This window comes from Mustelus asterias, chromosome 12 (assembly GCF_964213995.1).
Source record: "Mustelus asterias chromosome 12, sMusAst1.hap1.1, whole genome shotgun sequence".
NCBI classification, from domain to species: Eukaryota; Metazoa; Chordata; class Chondrichthyes; order Carcharhiniformes; family Triakidae; genus Mustelus; species Mustelus asterias.
Genome location: NC_135812.1, coordinates 34832125 through 34852594, shown reverse-complemented (window position 1 = coordinate 34852594; position 20470 = coordinate 34832125). Strand labels below are relative to the sequence as shown.

Here is a 20470-nt window from a genome sequence, read left to right as displayed (position 1 = left end):
TATGTTGTCCAGGTCTTGCTTCATATGGATGCCGTCTGCTTCAGTATTTGAGCAGTTCCACTTCTGACTTTTTGATGGAGGGAAGGTCATTGATGAAGCAGCGTGTTTTATGTGGGACATCATAAGAGCTCCTGCAGTGTGTCCTGAGACTTAGATAGCTGACTTCCAACAACCACAACCATCTTCCTTTGTGCTGGTTATGACTCCAATCATGGAGAGTCTTTCCTCTGATTCCCACTGATGTCAGTTTTGTTAGCACTCCTTGATGACACACTCCAGTTAAATGCTTCCTTGACATCAGGGACAGTCACTCTCATGTCACCTCTCTCCATGTTTGAACTAAGGCTGTAATGAAGTCAGGAGCTGAGACATCCTGGCGGAATCCAAACTGAGCATCAGTGAGCATGTTATTACTGTGTATATGCTTTTGATAACACTGCCAATCCAATAGTTTGCTGATGATCAACAGTAGACTAAGGGTAGTAATTGCCAGGTTGGATTTATCTCTCTTTTTGTGGACAGGACATACCTGGGCAATTTTCCAATTTTGTAGTTGTACTGAAACTGTTTAGCTAGAGGAATGGTTAGTTCTGGAGCACAAGTCTTCAGTACTACTGCTGGAAAGTTATCAGGGCCCATAGTCTTTGCAATATCCACTGCCTTCAGCCATTTCTTGAAGTCATGTGGAGTGAATCGAATTGGCTGAAGACTGGCGTCTATGATGGTGAGGACCTCAGGAAGAAGCCGCGATGTTTCCACTCGGCGCTTCTAGCTGAAGACCGTTACAAAAGTTTCTTCATCTTTGTTGTCTTGTCTTTTGCACTGATGTTTTAGGCTCCATCATTGAGGTTGAGGCGTTTTGTGGAGCCTCCTCCTCCAGTTAGTTTTTTAACTGTCCACAACCATCAACAACTGTATATGTCAGGGCTGCAAAGCTGTGAACCTCTTCGTTGGTTGTGCAACCATTTAGTCTTATCTATTGCATGCTATGTCCACTGTTTGACATCCTGTGTTTAAATGTGCTGCTGCTGGCATGCTTTTTTACACTCTCCATTGAACCAAGGTTAACCCCCACCCACTGGCCTGATGGTAATGATAGAGGGATAGACCAGGCCATGTGATTACAATTGGTCGAATACTATTCCTCTGCTGCCGATGGCCCACAGTGTCTCATGGATGCACAATTTAGGATTGCTAGATAGATACTAAATCTTGCCTATTTAGTATAGTGGATTAATGTTACACAACATAATGGAGGGCATTCTCAATTTGAAATCTGCACAAGGACCAGGCACTGGGCATTCCTACGAATACTGTCATGGACAGAAGGATCTGTGCCAGGTAGACTGATGAATATAAAGTCAAGTATGTTTTTCCCTCTTGTCTGTTCCATCACCACCTACTACATGCTATTTCCTTCAGTACTTGGTTAGCTCAGTCACTAGCGGTACTACAAAGCCATTTTTGGTGATGGACATTGAAGTCCCTCACTCAGAGTACATTCTGTACCTTGCCATCCTCAGTGTTCAACATGAAGGGTGCTGATTATTTAGCAGAATGAGGGAAGGAGACAGGAAGAGTGTTGGGTGGTAATCAGCAGTAGGTTTTCTTGCCCATCTTTGACCTGATGCCATGAGACTTTGAGTCCTGAGTTACTGTTGAGCACACCCAGGGCAGCCCTCCTCCAATTGAATACCATTGTGCCAACAACACCTCTGGTGGGTCTGGGCTGCCAGTGGGATAGGACATACAAGGAGGTGGCTGGAACATAGACTGTAAGGTTTGATTTGTTGAGTATGGCCATGTCAGACTGTTGTTTGACTCATCTCTGGGACAGTACTCCCAATTTTGGCACAAACCCCTGGATGTTAGTAAGGACCTCAGGAGAAGGCCTGAGGTCTGAGTCGACAGAGTTGGTGTGCCTTTATCATTTCCAGTAATGCCACATGGTCTATGCAGTTTTACATGCACAGTGATTGTTAGTGCATGAACACTCCTTCTATAGCCAACAAATCTTGGCATAAGACTTGAACTTGGAATGTCTGATCCAGAGGTGCAGGAATTATCATGTGCCACAGGCCTCCTAATCTAGCTCAGTGACATTACCACTATGTCACCACCTCCCCCTATTGTAGATTTATCAAAATGAAAGCTGGATTGCCAGAATTACATTTTAAGGAGTACAGAAACTACAGTTCTATATCTTGGAACATAGAAAGTTAAGAGGTAATTTGATTGCTATTTTTAAAATATTAAGGGAACAGATAGGGCAGATTGGGATAAATTATTTCCGATGTTTGTGAAGTCAAGAAATGGGGACATAATCTAAAGATTTGAGTCAGGCCTTTCAAAAGTGAAAGTAGGGAACACTTCCACATATGAAGGGCAATTAATGTTAGTTTTAAATCTAAGATTGAGATATTTCTGTTAATAAAATATATCAAAGCAACAACGGGCAACATGTAGGTATGTGAAGTTAGAACAAAGAACAAAGAAAATTACAGCACAGGAACAGGCCCTTCGGCCCTCCAAGTCTGCACCGACCATGCTGCCCAACTTAACTAAAACCCCCTATCCTTCCGGGGACCATAGCCCTCTATCCCTATCCTATTCATGTACTTGTCAAGATGCCCCTTAAAAGTCACTACTGTATCCGCTTCCACTACCTCCCCCGGCAAGGTGTTCCAGGCACCCACTAATCTCTGTGTAAAAAATCTGCCTCATACCTTGCCCCTCGCACCTTAAACCTATACCCCCTGGTAATTGATTCTTCCGCCCTGGGAAAAAGCTTCTGACTATCCACTTAGTCCATGCCTCTCATAATCTTGTAGACTTCTATCAGGTCTCCCCTCAACCTCCATCGCTCCAGTGAGAACAAACCAAGTTTCTCCAACCTCTCCTCATAGCTAATGCCCTCCATACCAGGCAACATCCTGGTCAATCTTTTCTGTACCCTCTCCCAAAGCCTCCACATCCTTCTGGTAGTATGGCGACCAGAATTGAACACTATATTCCAAGTGTGGCCTAACTAAGGTTCTATAAAGCTGCAACATGACTTGCCAATTTTTAAACTCAATACCCCGGCTGATGAAGGCAGCATGCCATATGCCTTCTTGACTACCTTCTCCACCTGCGTTGCCACTTTCAGTGACCTGTGTACGTGTACACCCAGAGCCCTTTGCCTATCAATACTCTGAAGGGTTCTGCCATTTACTATATATTTCCTATCTGTATTAGACCTTCCAAAATGCATTACCTCACATTTGTCCGGATTAAACTCCATCTGCCATCTCTCCGCCCAAGTCTCCAACTGATCTATATCCTGCTGTATCCTCTGATGGTCCTCATCGCTATCTGCAAATCCACCAACCTTTGTGTCGTCCGCAAACTTACTAATCAATCCAGTTACATTTTCCTCCAAATCATTTATATATATTACAAACAGCAAAGGTCCCAGCACTGATAAGAACATAAGAAATAGGAGCAGGAGTAGGCCATCTAGCCCCTCGAGCCTGCCCCGCCATTCAATAAGATCATGGCTGATCTGACGTGGATCAGTACCACTTACCCGCCTGATCCCCATAACCCTTAATTCCCTTACCGATCAGGAATCCATCCATCCGCGCTTTAAACATATTCAGCGAGGTAGCCTCCACCACCTCAGTGGGCAGAGAATTCCAGAGATTCACCACCCTCTGGGAGAAGAAGTTCCTCCTCAACTCTGTCTTAAACCGACCCCCCTTTATTTTGAGGCTGTGTCTTCTAGTTTTAACTTCCTTACTAAGTGGAAAGAATCTCTCCGCCTCCACCCTATCCAGCCCCCGCATTATCTTATAAGTCTCCATAAGATCCCCCCTCATCCTTCTAAACTCCAACGAGTACAAACCCAATCTCCTCAGCCTCTCCTCATAATCCAAACCCCTCATCTCCGGTATCAACCTGGTGAACCTTCTCTGCACTCCCTCCAATGCCAATATATCCTTCCTCATATAAGGGGACCAATACTGCACACAGTATTCCAGCTGCGGCCTCACCAATGCCCTGTACAGGTGCATCAAGACATCCCTGCTTTTATATTCTATCCCCTTCGCAATATAGGCCAACATCCCATTTGCCTTCTTGATCACCTGTTGTACCTGCAGACTGGGCTTTTGCGTCTCATGCACAAGGACCCCCAGGTCCCTTTGCACGGTAGCATGTTTTAATTTGTTTCCATTGAGATAGTAATCCCATTTGTTATTATTTCCTCCAAAGTGTATAACCTCGCATTTCTCAACGTTATACTCCATTTGCCATATCCTCGCCCACTCACTCAGCCTGTCCAAATCTCTCTGCAGATCTTCTCCGTCCTCCACACGATTCACTTTTCCACTTATCTTTGTGTCGTCTGCAAACTTCGTTACCCTACACTCCGTCCCCTCCTCCAGATCATCTATATAAATGGTAAACAGTTGCGGCCCGAGTACCGATCCCTGCGGCACGCCACTAGTTACCTTCCTCCAACCGGAAAAACACCCATTTATTCCGACTCTTTGCTTCCTGTCGGATAGCCAGTCCCCAATCCACTTTAACACACTACCCCCAACTCCGTGTGCCCTAATCTTCTTCAGTAGCCTTTTATGGGGCACCTTATCAAACGCCTTTTGGAAATCCAAAAACACCGCATCCACCGGTTCTCCTCCATCAACCGCCCTAGTCACATCTTCATAAAAATCCAACATGTTCGTCAAGCACGACTTTCCCCTCATGAATCCATGCTGCGTCTGATTGATCGAACCATTTCTATCCAGATGCCCTGCTATCTCCTCTTTAATAATGGATTCCAGCATTTTCCCTACTACAGACGTTAAGCTGACCGGCCTATAGTTACCCGCCTTTTGTCTCCTTCCTTTTTTAAACAGCGGCGTAACATTAGCCGTTTTCCAATCAACCGGCACTACCCCAGAATGCAACGAGTTTTGATAAATAATCACTAACGCATCCACTATTACCTCTGACATTTCTTTCAATACCCTGGGATGCATTCCATCCGGACCCGGGGACTTATCCACCTTCAGTCCCATTAGTCTACCCAGCACTGCCTCTCTGGTAACATTAATTGTATTAAGTATTTCTCCTGCTGCCAACCCTCTATCGTTAATATTTGGCAAACTATTTGTGTCCTCCACCGTGAAGACCGACACAAAAAACTTATTTAAAGACTCAGCCATATCCTCATTTCCCACTATTAACTCCCCCCTCTCGTCCTCCAAGGGTCCAACATTCACTCTAGCCACTCTATTCCTTTTTATATATTTATAAAAACTTTTACTATCATTTTTTATATTAATTGCTAGCCTAGCTTCATAGTCTATCCTTCCTTTCTTTATCGCTTTCTTAGTCTCTCTTTGTTGTTTCTTAAATTTTTCCCAATCACTTGTTTCTCCACTATTTTTGGCCACTCTGTACGCAGCTGTTTTTATTTTAATACTCTCCTTTATTTCCTTCGTTATTCACGGCTGGTTCTCCCTTTTCTTACAATCCTTGTTTTTTGCTGGAATATATTTTTGCTGAGAACTGAAAAGGATCTCCTTAAAAATCCTCCACTGTTCCTCAGCTATCCTACCTGCCAGCCTGCTCTCCCAGTCTACCTTAGCCAATTCATCCCTCATCCTATCATATTTCCCTCTGTTCAAACAGAGGACACTGGTTTGGGACCAAACTTTCTCCTCTTCCATCTGAATCAGAAATTCAACCATATTGTGGTCACTAGACCCAAGAGGGTCCTTCACAATAAGATCCTTAATTCTACCTACCTCGTTACACAATACCAGATCCAAAATAGCTCGTTCCCTCGTCGGTTCCGTAACATGCTGTTCAAGGAAACTATCCCGACAGCATTCTAAGAACTCTTCCTCCATTCCACCCTTACCGACTTGAGTCTGCCAGTCAATGTGCATGTTGAAGTCCCCCATGATTATTGCCGTTCCGTTTTTACACGCATCCCTTATCTGCTTGTTTATAGCCCTCCCTACCTCAACATTATTATTTGGGGGCCTATATACCACACCTACTAGTGTCTTTCTCCCTCTACTATTCCTCATCTCTACCCATAATGATTCCACGTTTTGTTCCTCAGAGCCTATGTCATCCCTCAGTACTACCCTGATATTATCTCTTATTAATAGCGCGACCCCACCACCTTTTCCTTCCTGTCTATTCTTCCTAAACGCCTGATACCCCCGGATATTCATCTCCCAGTCCTGGTCACCTTTCAGCCACGTTTCTGTAATGGCCACTAGATCGTACCCACTCGTGCTGATTTGCACCATCAACTCATTTACCTTGTTCCGAATGCTTCGTGCATTCAGGCAAAGTGTCCTTATTCCAGCTTTTATCTGGACCCGCTTTGATGAGTCGCGAACACCCTCTCCCTCTACTCCCTTATCTAAATTACCGCCTTCATTCACTTGCACCCTCTCCTCTACCATTAATTTTGTAATTCCCCTTACCCCTGCATCCTCCACCCCATCAATTAGTTCCTTGATCCTAGTCAACTCTTCTAGCTCCCCTCCCCCCAACCTATCTAGTTTAAATTCTCCCCAGTAACCTTAGCCAACCTACCGGCCAGGATATTGGTCCCCGTGTGATTCAAGTTCCACCCGTTTTTTGTATACAGATCACCCCTGCCCCTAAAGAGGTCCCAATGGTCCAGGAACCTGAATCCCTGCCCCCTGCACCAGTCCCTCAGCCACACATTCATCTTCCACCTCACTCCATTCCTGCCCTCACCTTCCCGTGGCACAGGCAGTAATCCTGAGATTACTACCTTTGCTTTCCTCTTTCTCAGCTGTCTCCCTAATTCCCTGTACTCCCTTTTCATGACCCCTTCTCCCTTCCTACACACATCAGCGGTACCAATATGTACCGCTACCTCAGGCTCCTCTCCCTCCCACCTCAGGATTTCCGGGACGCGACTAGCGACATCCTGGATCCCGGCCCCAGGGAGGCAGACCACCATGCGAGAATCCCGCCTACCTCCGCAGAAACGCCTGTCTGTCCCCTTCACCATCGAGTCCCCGATTAATACCGCCTTCCTCCTCTTTTCCTTAGCCCTCTGAGTTACAGGGCTGGACTCCACTGCGGAGACACGGCCACTGCTGCTTCCCCCAGGCGGGCTGTCCCCCCCAGCAGTACTCAAGCAGGAGTGCTTGTTGTGCAGGGGCAAATCCACTGGGGTGCTCTCAACCACCCTAGCCTTACCCTTCCTGGCCATCACCCACTTGGCCTCCTCCCGTTGCCCTGGTGTGACCACCTGATGATAGCTCTTGTCTATCACCTCCTCATTCTCCCTCATCAGCCTAAGATCCTCGAGCTGCAGTTCCAGCTCCCTAACACGGTCCCTCAGGAACCGCAGCTCGACACACCCCTCACAGATGTGGATGTCCGGGAGGCCAGATGCCTCCAGGACCTCCCACATCCTACACTGGGAACAACACACTGGTTTCACACTCATACTGGACACTTTATGTCAAGTAAGACAGTGAAAAGTTAATAAGAGTGTAAGGAAACAAAAACTCACCCCTGCTCGTCCAAGCCCTGTGAGCCAAAGCCCTGACAGCTCACTCAACTTCCCACTCACTCTGCTGCCCGCTACGATGCTGCCCGCTGTATACTTTGGTGCGCTTTTAAACCCTCCAAAAACTTCCCCAGGCCTCTCCTGGCCCGACTTCCGGTTTTGAAAAAAACCTCCGATTTTAAACCCAAAATTAACTGAAAAAATAAATAATTAATTAAAGTCAGAAAACCCACTCTCTTACCCTCAGCCTGCTCCTGGGAACAAATCCCTGATATTAACAACTGATATTAAACCCAAACAACTGAGATTAAACCCAAACAACTGAGATTAAACCCAAACAACTGATATTAAACCCAGAACAACTGAGATTAAACCCAGAACAACTGATATTAAACCCAAACAACTGAGATTAAACCCAAAACAACTGAGATTAAACCTAAACAACTGATATTAAACCCAAACAACTGAGATTAAACCCAGAACAACTGATATTAAACCCAAACAACTGATATTAAACCCAAACAACTGAGATTAAATCCAAACAACTGAGATTAAACCCAAACAACTGAGATTAAACCTAAACAACTGATATTAAACCCAGAACAACTGAGAATGAACCCAGAACAACTGATATTAAACCCAAACAACTGAGATTAAACCCAAAACAACTGAGATTAAACCTAAACACCTGATATTAAACCCAAACAACTGAGATTAAACCCTGATCCCTGAGGAACACCACTTGTCACACCCTCCAATCAGAAACGCACCCTTCCACTGCTACCCTCTGCTTTCTTTGCCTGAGCCAGTTTTGTATCCACCTTGCCAGCTCACCTCTGATCCCATGTGACTTCACCTTCTGCACCAGTCTGCCATGAGGGACCTTGTCAAAGGCCTTACTGAAGTCCATGTAGACAACATCCACTGCCCTACCCTCATCAATCATCTTCATCATTTCCTCGAAAAACTCGATCAAGTTCCTGAGACACAACTCCCCTTCACAAAACCATGTTGCCTCTCACTAATACATCCACTTATTTCCAAGTGGGAATAAATCCTGTCTCGAAGAATCCTCTCCAATAATTTCCCTAACACTGAAGTAAGGCTCACCCGGCCTGTAATTACCTGGATTATTCTTACGACCCTTCTTAAACAGAGGAACAACATTGGCTATTCTTCAATCTTCTGGGACCTCCCCTGTAGCTAGTGAGAATACAAAGATTTCTCTCAAGGCCCCAGCAATTTCCTCCCTTCCCTCTCCCAGTATTCTGGGGTATATCCCATCAGGTCCTGGGGACTTGTCTACCTTAATGTTTCTCAAGAATCCCAATACCTCCTCCTTTTTGATCTCAAGATGACTCAAACTATCTACACATCCTTTCCCAGACTCATCATCCACCAAGTCCTCTTTGGTGAATATTGACGCAAAGTACTCATTTAATACCTCACCCATTTCCTCTGGCTCCACGCATAGATTTCCTCCCTTGTCCTTGAGTGGGCCAACCCTCTCCCTGGCTATCCTCTTGCTCTTTATATATGTATAAAAAGCCTTGGGATTTTCCTTAATCCTGCTAGCCAATACTTTTTCATGACCGCTTTTAGCCCTTCTTACTCCTTGCTTAAGTTTCTTTCTACTTTCCTTGTATTCCATACTTGCTTCGTGTGTTCCCGGCCTCCTAGCTTTGACAAATGCTTCCTTTTTCTCTTTGACTAGGCTCACAATATCTCTCGTTTCCAAGGTTCCCAAAACTTGCCATACTTATCCTTCATCTTTACAGGAATGTGCCAGTCCTGAATCCCTATCAAGTTACACTTGAAAGCCTCCCACATGCCAGATGTTGATTTGCCCTCAAACATCTGCCCCCAATCTACATTCTTCAGTTCCTGCCTAATATTGTTGTAATTAGCCTTCCCCCAATTTAGCACCTTAACTTGAGGACTACACATCCTTATCCATCAGTATCTTAAAGCTTACTGAATTGTGGTCACTGTTCCCGAACTGCTCCCCTACTGAAACATCGGCCACCTGGCCGGGCTCATTCCCCAATACCAGGTCCAGTATGGCCCCTTCCCTAGTTGGACTATCTACATACTGTTTCAGGAAGCCCTCCTGGATGCTCCTTACAAACTCTGCCCCATCCACGCCCCTAGCACTAAGCGAGTCCCAGTCAATATAGGGTAAATTAAAATCTCCCACCACAACAACCCTGTTACTTTTACACCTTGCCAAAATCTGCCTACATATCTGTTCCTCAATCTCCCGCTGGCAGTTGGGTGGCCTATAGTAAACCTCCAACACTGTGACTACACCTTTCCTATTCCTGAGCTCTACCCATGTTGCCTCGCTGTATGAGCCTTCCATGGTGTCCTCCCGGAGTACAGCTGTGATATTCTCCTTAACCAGTAGTGCAATTCCCCCACCCCTTTTACATCCCCCTCTATCCCGCCTGAAATATCTGTATCCTGGAATGTTAAGCTGCCAATCCTGTCCTTCCCTTAACCAAGTCTCTGTAATGACAACAACATCGTAGTTCCCAGTACTAATCTAAGCTCTAAGTTCATCTGCCTTACCTGTTACACTTCACGCATTGAAACAAATGCACTTCAGTCCACCAGACACTCTCTGATTAGCAATCCCACGCTGCCTGCTGTTTCTCTGAGTAAGACTCAGAGAAACACAGGCAGTTAGGTCCCTGATCAGCATGAGTTTTGAATAATGGAACAGGCATGGAGTGCTAAGTGATGTATTCCTCTTCCTCTGACATTTTTCTGGCTATTCTAACATTGAGGATAGAGCAAATGCCCTATTAGTTTCTTTTCCTAGAAAATTAAAACCTAAGAACACTCTGTTATACTCTGAATTGTGATGAAAATGAAAACACTCTGGAGGTCACTTCCAACCTGGCTGCAAATCTTGGAATCTCCCTGCTTAGCCTGTGTACTCTGAGGGGAGGGATCACAACTGGGTATTTGAATGGATCCACCAGATAAGGAAAACTTTCATAGCCCCTTATTGGTTTGAGCCTTGATATGGAAACTTGGGTTCTTTAACAAGCTACTTGTATTATTGCTCAGCCATAACTGAACTGCATGGCAAGTTCACTGAGAGTTGATTCCACTGACAGAATATCTACAATCACAGTTTCTATGGTTTTTCAGCAAATCCTGAGCTGGATTATCAAAAAATCTCACCAAAGTTTCCAATAAAGCAGTATGTCATCCACGTGTATCAAGACTCAAACTGCATATTGTTGCTATAGTGAACCAATCTGCATGATGTCATCCAGTACAGGTAAGAAAGACTCACTGTCCAATGATTTGTGTATTGTTGTCAATGTATGGTGTGCATATAGGAACTCTAATAAAATATAGCATGCCTAATATCTCAGCTGTGGTTTAAAGGGAATGAGAAAAGGATGAAAGTTATAAATACTGAGGAAATTAACTGTTTTGAGATCTGAAATGTTAGCTCCATCCCTAGAATTTATATCTCTCAAGTTCCATCATTGGGGAGGATTGAAAGAATGAGTGATATTCCTTCACAGATCCTGGATGAAACTGCTGACCGATGAGAACTCTTTGGCTTTGGCCTCTTACAATTCAGGACCTGATGAGAAATCAAATTATTTGTATGTTTATTTGTAGGTCAGCATTAGAAGTTTGGGATCTCTATCAGCATTAATATCCACACAAAGCATACATTTGGGGAAGAGGGAGCTCTGAAGTAACCAAGAAGAAGGAATCACTGTCTTCGTGGCCACTTGTGGCATCTCTTGCTGAAAATACAAGCTAGAACATAGAACAGTACAGCACAGAACAGGCCCTTCGGCCCACGATGTTGTGCCGAGCTTTATCTGAAACCAAGATCAAGCTATCCCACTCCCTATCATCCTGGTGTGCTCCATGTGCCTATCCAATAACCGCTTAAATGTTTCTAAAGTGTCTGACTCCACTATCACTGCAGGCAGTCCATTCCACACCCCAACCACTCTCTGCGTAAAGAACCTACCTCTGATATCCGTCCTGTATCTCCCACCACGAACCCTATAGTTATGCCCCCTTGTAATAGCTCCATCCACCCGAGGAAATAGTCTTTGAACGTTCACTCTATCTATCCCCTTCATCATTTTATACACCTCTATTAAGTCTCCCCTCAGCCTCCTCCGCTCCAGAGAGAACAGCCCTAGCTCCCTCAACCTTTCCTCATATGACCTACCCTCCAAACCAGGCAGCATCCTGGTAAATCTCCTCTGCACTCTTTCCAGCGCTTCCACATCCTTCTTATAGTGAGATGACCAGAACTGCACACAATATTCCAAATGTGGTCTCACCAAGGTCCTGTACAGTTGCAGCATAACCCCACGGCTCTTAAACTCCAACCCCCTGTTAATAAAAGCTAACACACTATAGGCCTTCTTCACAGCTCTATCCACTTGACTGGCAACCTTTAGAGATCTGTGGATATGGACCCCAAGATCTCTCTGTTCCTCCACAGTCTTCAGAACCCTACCTTTGACCCTGTAATCCACATTTAAATTTGTCCTACCAAAATGAATCACCTCACATTTATCAGGGTTAAACTCCATTTGCCATTTTTCAACCCAGCTTTGCATCCTATCTATGTCTCTTTGCAGCCTACAACAGCCCTCCACCTCATCCACTACTCCACCAATCTTGGTGTCATCAGCAAATTTACTGATCCACCCTTCAGCCCCCTCCTCTAAGTCATTAATAAAAATCACAAAGAGCAGAGGACCAAGCACTGATCCCTGCGGCACACCGCTAGCAACCTGCCTCCAATCCGAAAATTTTCCATCGACCACCACCCTCTGTCTTCGGTCAGACAGCCAGTTACCTATCCAATCGGCCAACTTTCCCTCTATCCCACACCTCCTCACTTTCATCATAAGCCGACCATGGGGGACCTTATCAAACGCCTTACTAAAATCCATGTATATGACATCAACTGCCCTACCTTCATCAACACACTTAGTTACCTCCTCAAAAAATTCTATCAAATTTGTGAGGCACGACTTGCCCTTCACAAATCCGTGCTGACTATCTCGGATTAATCCGCATCTTTCTAAATGGTCGTAAATCCCATCCCTAAGGACCCTTTCCATCAATTTACCAACCACCGAAGTAAGACTAACCGGTCTATAATTACCAGGGTCATTTCTATTCCCTTTCTTAAACATCTTAAGCTACATTGGTCTCATTAACACACAAAGTCCCTTTTGAGCACACAAGGTAATTGTGGTAAGACATGCTCCTTTCTGAACCCAAGTGAATATCTGTGGATTTCTACTCAAAATCCCCCCTTATATCATGAGTCGGCTTGTCTCACTGAAATCCATGTGTGATTTCAAATTCTGCTTTCAATAGTCATACTTCAAATGATATCCTGGTACCAGGAGGAATTGAAAATACTCTAAGGATATAAATGACCGAAGTTAATCTGTACCAAGCCTATATGGAGATCACTTGCTACTAGCCAGCATAACCATTATTTTTGGTTTTTGGATAACTTGTCAATGAATCTCAAGTAATTTTGTAGGAATGGTTTAACTGAAGAATTAAATTGATGTTCAGTGACAAGTGACATGAAGAACTGAGTGCATCATTAGTACCAATTTCTTTCTAGAAAGTGGTCTAGTGCAATCACTTTAATGATGTAAATGTCAAACAGATATCAAATGAAATCAAGCGGTGGCTAAAACAAAAACCAATGGAGATATTCTTTGTGACCAGTGAACAACATAAATGTGGAACAATATTTGATGCATTGTTTGTATCTGGGCACACTCCCCCATAGATATTTTAAGAAGTTTTGAAGAATTAAGTGTTTCAATTGGAATGGAGATTCCAACTGCAAGCCACTTACTTATGTCCAGTGAGATAGAAAGGTAAAGAGGCATGGGGAGGCAGTAGAGCTATGGGTTATAGTACCAGAAGATTGGAGGTTAGCGAATGTTGTCCCATTGTTTAAGAAGGGGAACAGAGACTTCCCCGGGAATTATAGACCGGTGAGTCTCACTTCTGTTGTCGGCAAGATGTTGGAAAAAATTATAAGGGATAGGATTTATAGTTATTTGGAGAGTAATGAATTGATAGGTGATAGTCAGCATGGTTTTGTCCTCTGGTATAGTACCAGAAGATTGGAGGTTAGCGAATGTTGTCCCATTGTTTAAGAAGGGGAACAGAGACTTCCCCGGGAATTATAGACCGGTGAGTCTCACTTCTGTTGTCGGCAAGATGTTGGAAAAAATTATAAGGGATAGGATTTATAGTTATTTGGAGAGTAATGAATTGATAGGTGATAGCATGGTTTTGTGGCAGGTAGGTCGTGCCTTACTAACCTTATTGAGTTTTTTGAGAAAGTGACCAAGGAGGTGGATGGGGGCAAGGCAGTGGACGTGGTATATATGGATTTTAGTAAGGCGTTTGATAAGGTTCACCATGGTAGGCTTCTGCAGAAAATGCAGATGTATGGGATTGGGGGTGATCTAGGAAATTGGATCAGGAATTGGCTAGCGGATAGGAAACAGAGGGTGGTGGTTGATAGTAAATATTCATCATGGAGTGCGGTTACAAGTGGTGTACCTCAGGGATCTGTTTTGGGGCCACTGCTGTTTGTAATATTTATTAATGATCTGGATGAGGGTATAGTTGGGTGGATTAGCAAATTTGCTGATGACACCAAAGTCGGTGGTGTGGTAGACAGTGAGGAAGGGTGTCGTAGTTTGCAGGAAGACTTAGACAGGTTGCAAAGTTGGGCCGAGAGGTGGCGGATGGAGTTTAATGCGGAGAAGTGTGAGGTAATTCACTTTGGTAGGAATAACAGATGTGTTGAGTATAGGGCTAACGGGAGGACTTTGAATAGTGTGGAGGAGCAGAGGGATCTAGGTGTATGTGTGCATAGATCCCTGAAAGTTGGGAATCAAGTAGATAAGGTTGTTAAGAAGGCATATGGTGTCTTGGCGTTTATTGGTAGGGGGATTGAATTTAGGAGTCGTAGCGTTATGTTGCAACTGTACACAACTCTGGTGCGGCCGCACTTGGAGTACTGTGTGCAGTTCTGGTCCCCACATTACAGGAAGGATGTGGAGGCTTTGGAAAGGGTGCAGAGGAGGTTTACCAGGATGTTGCCTGGTATGGAGGGGAGATCCTATGAGGAGAGGCTGAGGGATTTGGGATTGTTTTCGCTGGAAAGGCGGCGGCTAAGAGGGGATCTTATTGAAACATATAAGATGATTAGAGGTTTAGATAGGGTGGATAGTGATAGCCTTTTTCCTCTGATGGAGAAATCCAGCACGAGGGGGCATGGCTTTAAATTGAGGGGGGGTAGTTATAGAACCGATGTCAGGGGTAGGTTCTTTACCCAGAGGGTGGTGAGGGATTGGAATGCCCTGCCAGCATCAGTAGTAAATGCGCCTAGTTTGGGGGCGTTTAAGAGATCCGTAGATAGGTTCATGGACGAAAAGAAATTGGTTTAGGTTGGAGGGTCACAGTTTTTTTTTTTAACTGGTCGGTGCAACATCGTGGGCCGAAGGGCCTGTTCTGCGCTGTAATGTTCTATGTTCTATGTTCTATGTTCTATGTTAGTTTTGGATTATTTTTGCAAACAGCTAGCTAGACACCATGTGGTAAATGCCTCATTTACTGCTGGAAACTTTTATGGTTCTAAAATACTGCTGAGGAAACTTCACATTGTGAAAATCAAAGCATCTTAAAAGAACATAACTTCTTCTCATTCTTCATAATTTCTTCCTTGCTTCTAGCTTGTGCTATGGGTCAGATGAAGGAAATGTGGAATTAGAAGTTCTTAATGTTGCTAGCACCAAATTGTTGACAATTTCTTGTAAATTTATTTCTAAAATACACTGTTACAATTCCAGTTGGTGTTATAACTGGACAGGAAGATCCCAGAATGAAACCCTGGCTCAAAAGACCATAACTTTTCCTTTTTTAAGAAACATGGAGGATCAGAGTCACAGGACTATTAATTAATTTTAACAAGAAAAAAAACATTTATTAAATATGAAAAAATTGGATTATGAAACAATATTCCTTTACTCCCCCCTTAGCTTAACAATACACAAACATTTTAGGATCAACACAGACTATAAAGTACATCTTAAGCTACATTGGTCTCATTAACACACAAAGTCCCTTTTGAGCACACAAGGTAATTGTGGTAAGACATGCTCCTTTCTGAACCCAAGTGAATATCTGTGGATTTCTACTCAAAATCCCCCCTTATATCATGAGTCGGCTTGTCTCACTGAAATCCATGTGTGATTTCAAATTCTGCTTTCAATAGTCATACTTTCAAATTTTCTTTTAAATAATGCTTACTCTCAGCTGTTTCCATCAAGATTTTAGGTTTTATACCTCTTGCTTCGGGTTTCCTTTGTGTTAAAGGCAAATGCTGAGGTCCAGTCACCGATTTCTACAATTATTTCAAATAATGTCTCCCAAACTGTCATCATTTCTCATAAACCTTAGCACTGCTGCAGATATCTTTCTGGTTTCTCATGATCCAATGCCTTTTCAATTCACTGTGACTTTACTGAACACTGATCTGTTCTGGCTCCCTGTTCCAGACTTCTTGGAAACTTTTCTTCATTTTTCTAATTTCCTTAGTTAGCTGGACTTTGTTTCTGGCACCTGTTTTCTTAAGCATTACTCCATAGTATGGCTTTTCTTCTAGCAAGTTTGACAAAAATGTTCCCTCTTCAGCCTTCTAAAGCTTCGATCAGGATTGTGAGATCTGCCTTCCCACTCACTACCTATCTCCAACTATGATCAAATTAGTTCAACTAAAATTTAAAAGCTCCTCTACTTAACAAGGCACCATTTGCTAAGTAACCACCACTGGTTTATTTACTCTTCACAGTGCAGCCCTCTCTAAGCACAACGGAATCATAGTTGGAATTAAAACCAACCCCCACACATACAAACACCTTTGTCCATCATTAATCTAACGATCGGTTTTATTCTTCTAGGCACAGAAACATTAAATTAAACCCATTTAAAATTATACATTATTTCTAATGTTTGCCAATACAAATATAAATCCCTTAAAGCTACCTTTATTTTTACTAACACCTCTCCCTCATAATCATGAACATTTCTTTATACTGGGTGTTATATCCACATGACACAAATAGCATGATAAATATCTAACCACATAGAACTTATTGCATCACACAATTATAGTTTTCTTAGTTCACAATTACATTTTATACAATTACAATGATTTAACCAAACTAAAGACAACAGCATCATCAGAATCAATACTTGATAACATCATAACTCAAGTCTTGTGTTTCTTTTTCTTCCGATTTCCAGTTTTCAACTCAGAGAAATGTTTCATTTAAGTCTAGAGTGCAATTATCCTTTTCATTACTTGTAGACATAGTACCATTCTCAAGTCCACTTTCCAAATATACGTGGTAAATTTGTATTTTGATTTAACTCAATCAAAATGTAATTTTTATGTATTAACATCTCTTTTCTTCACTTGTCAAAATCTATTTTAGCAATTTCAAGAATGTTAAGACACTTCTTATGATCACTCAAAATAGTATTGTACTCTTGCTTTGTTTGTTCTTTGAACTTTTTGTGATCTTGTTGTTTTTCCTAGTTCCATTTCAAATGAGTTGTTTTCAATTCTGTTTGAACCATTTCAATCACTTCCTCCATCTCAAGTTTAATAGTTTGTTCGAACCCCCTCAATCTTTTTGCACAATTTCTGAACTATCCCATCCAGTTTTCAGAGTTTGAATTGTCTTGGCAAACTGTTCATTTGCCTTTCTTCCAACTACTACATCTTGTGTAGAATCACAGACAAGCATTTTTAAATCAGTATTTCTGGTCATTGACTCAGAAGGATAATTTTGTAATGTCAGCACTTCTGGTTGACAATTTGCAATTTCCAAATTTGCAGGTACTTAAGTTTTTTTTAATTGTCCATTACTTACTTTGATATATCAGTAATATTACTTGGATCACTACTTTGTTCAACTCGATCACTATTCAATAATGAGTTTTTATTCACAAGGACAACTTTCAAATTGTGACACTCCATACTATACATCTTCTCCTTCATTTTCTCCATTGTGCTTTGAAGTTCACGATGTAGTTCTAACAGTTTGTTAGTTTTGCTTTTTCATTCTGCATTCAACCAATTATTCTGACTGACCTGAACCTCCTTTACTTGTTCAAAGCATTTCCCACAATACTTCAAAAATACATCTGATGCTTGAAGTTCACCAAGTTTTAACTGAAGATCATCCCTTACCAAGTTTGCTTTTTCAAGTTTATCCTTTAAACAGTTTAAGTCCTCAGTCAAGTGTTCCACGTTTCCTGACTGATTCTCATCAATTCTCTTTTTTCATTCGCAAACCCCTCTTTCATATGTGAAAATTGATTTTCTGCATTAATCAGGTTTTCCTTCAATTGCTTGTTATCTGCAATAAGTGTTTCATTTTTCTCCACAGTAGTTTTCAAAAGTTTAAGATAATCATGATCAACTTCCTGTTGCAATACAGTTGTCATCACATTACTGTCCTCACAAGCCAAATCATTACCTATCATTCCTCCAAAAGTTAAAATAGGAATAATTACCACCATACAAATTCCATTCACAAAACTACTCCTTAAATTAACTTTACCAAAAGAAACAGGTTCATCCCTTCCATTAATATCTCTTACTAATACTTTTTCCTATCAACTACCATCAATGATTGATTTGCGACTGTATTTCTTAAAATTTTAATTTTAGCTATTTCGTTAGACGAGTAAGGGAAAACTTTTCCCTTTGAAACAAAACATCCAGACTTCCTTCACCAGTACTCAAATAATTATTTGAACTAACTTGAGACCTATCCACCTTTTTCATTGATTTTGAAAGAACATGTTTCACCTGCACCACGGCTACAGTTTTAATAACCATTTCCTTTTCAGATGCTTTCTTAGTATTGCAACTGGTCTTCGGAAGTAGTTACCAATGGAAACACTTAGACTTCCAAATGTTATTCACTCTGGCGGGGTTTAGAGTAGCTTCCCACTTTTGGGGAACTTGCGGGAGACTCCACTGGAGTGAAGGGGGGAAAATGGGGCCCCCCCATGGGGGTCAGGTGGTGGGGGGGGGGGGTGGGAACCCTGGCAGTGCCAGCCAGTGCTCTCTGGCACTTCTCAAGGAGCAAAGTGCCCATGCGCAGGGGCACCTTGTCACTGCCCATCAGGCATCGGGCAGTGCCAAGGATGTGGGGCCGATTGGGGTGGGGCTTGATGGGGACAGGACCTAGGAGGCGATCGGTGGGGGTGAGGGGTCTTGCTGCCATCTGCCTTGGGATCCAGTTGGGACTGGAGGGAAGCCAGTGATCATGGTGGGCTGGGTGGGTGGGGGTCTGCCACTAGGGTCTACCTCCTTTGGTGAGGGAGGGTCTGCCTCCCAGCTGCAGGGAGATAGGGAGGACCATCACTGCTGGGGGGGGGAGGGGCTGGAGATTGGGGCACTCTGAGATGGGGGGGGGGGTGGAATCGGGGCTGGCCTGGGAATGCTTCAGGGGGCCGCGACTGGGTTACGATCAGGCCTGGGGTGGGGAGGTGGGGGGGGGGGGGGGTGCTAGAGGGCCAGCACTGCAGGGGTCCCGGGCTGGCCAGCGATTGAGCTGGCCAGCAAACTGTAGGCTGACAGTTTGGGGCTACTGCGCATGCACAGAGGCCTGGAACTGTCAGACCCTGGCATGAATAAGCCCCGCCCCCGAGCTTTTAATGATATTTACGATTGTGACATCTGCAATGCACAGAGTGTGGGAGATTCGAGTCTGAACTCCCACTGAAAAATCAATCGTGATTTATACCATTTTTCCTGCAAATTCAGCACTTAGGTTTTTTTTGGTAAAATCGCTCCCTAAATATCATAAATGGCGTACTTTTGCTCCCATTTAGCCTCTGGCCTCAGCTCTTCCAACAACATGTCTGAGCAGCTGGTAGACTTACTTGTCAAAGAAAAATGCCACTAATATTGAGACCAGCCAATCAACCGCCTTTGGTTTTTCCTTCCCTTCCCATGGTCCATCAGATTAAACATCTTTATAATTTCCATGTGCTCTGGCCCTGAACTTGCATCTTTCTTTAGTTTCTCTGCTCTGTCCCTTCATGCCCTCCCTGAGTTCAGGTTGTCCATGAGTCCCACATCTTGCTCTCTGGACCCCATTCCCTACAAAAGTCTGACAAGTCTACCAATCCTGCTTGTCAGCCGTTATCTCTCTCCTCAGATACTGTCTCTATCTCCCTCAAATATGCTGTAATCATCAATTTCCTCAAGAGCCTTCTCTTGACCCTATCATCTTTACAAGCTACGGCCAATCTCCAATCTCCCTTTCCTCTCCAAAGTCCTCATTAGTGCCATCATCCCAGAAAATTCATTTTTGAATTATTCTGATCAGTTTTCTGCCCTGCCACAACTAATCAAAGTTACAAATGGCATCCTATTGGTCTGTAACAAAGGTAAACAATCCCATCTCAGACTTCTTGATCTGCCTGCAATCTTTGACATGATTGATCAAATCATCCTCGTTTAACTGCTCTCTAGTGTCATTCAGCTGGCGGTACTGCATTCTCCTGGTTCCACTCTTATCCATCTAAGCAGAGCCAAAGAAAAATCATCTACAATGGCTTCTCTTTCCACTCCTGCACAACCCTGCCTGGTGCCCCTCAATGATTATTCCTTGGTCCCTTCCAATTTCTCATCTATATGCTGCACTTCTGCAACATCATCTGAACAATAGCCAACTCTACAGCACTACCATCTCTTTTGACCCCCTCCACTATCCCTAAGTGCCAATGTGATATCTATACTGTGCAAACAGAAATATCTCCAAATAAATATTGGAAAGA

The 20470-nt window shown here is 43.3% G+C and overlaps 1 protein-coding gene across 1 annotated transcript in view; it reads right to left on the bottom strand.

Moving 5' to 3' along the window:
- Positions 1 to 20470, bottom strand: part of hsf5 (heat shock transcription factor family member 5) — an 80169-nt gene that overhangs the window by 58266 nt on the left and 1433 nt on the right. The gene's annotated exons all lie outside the window — the stretch shown is intronic.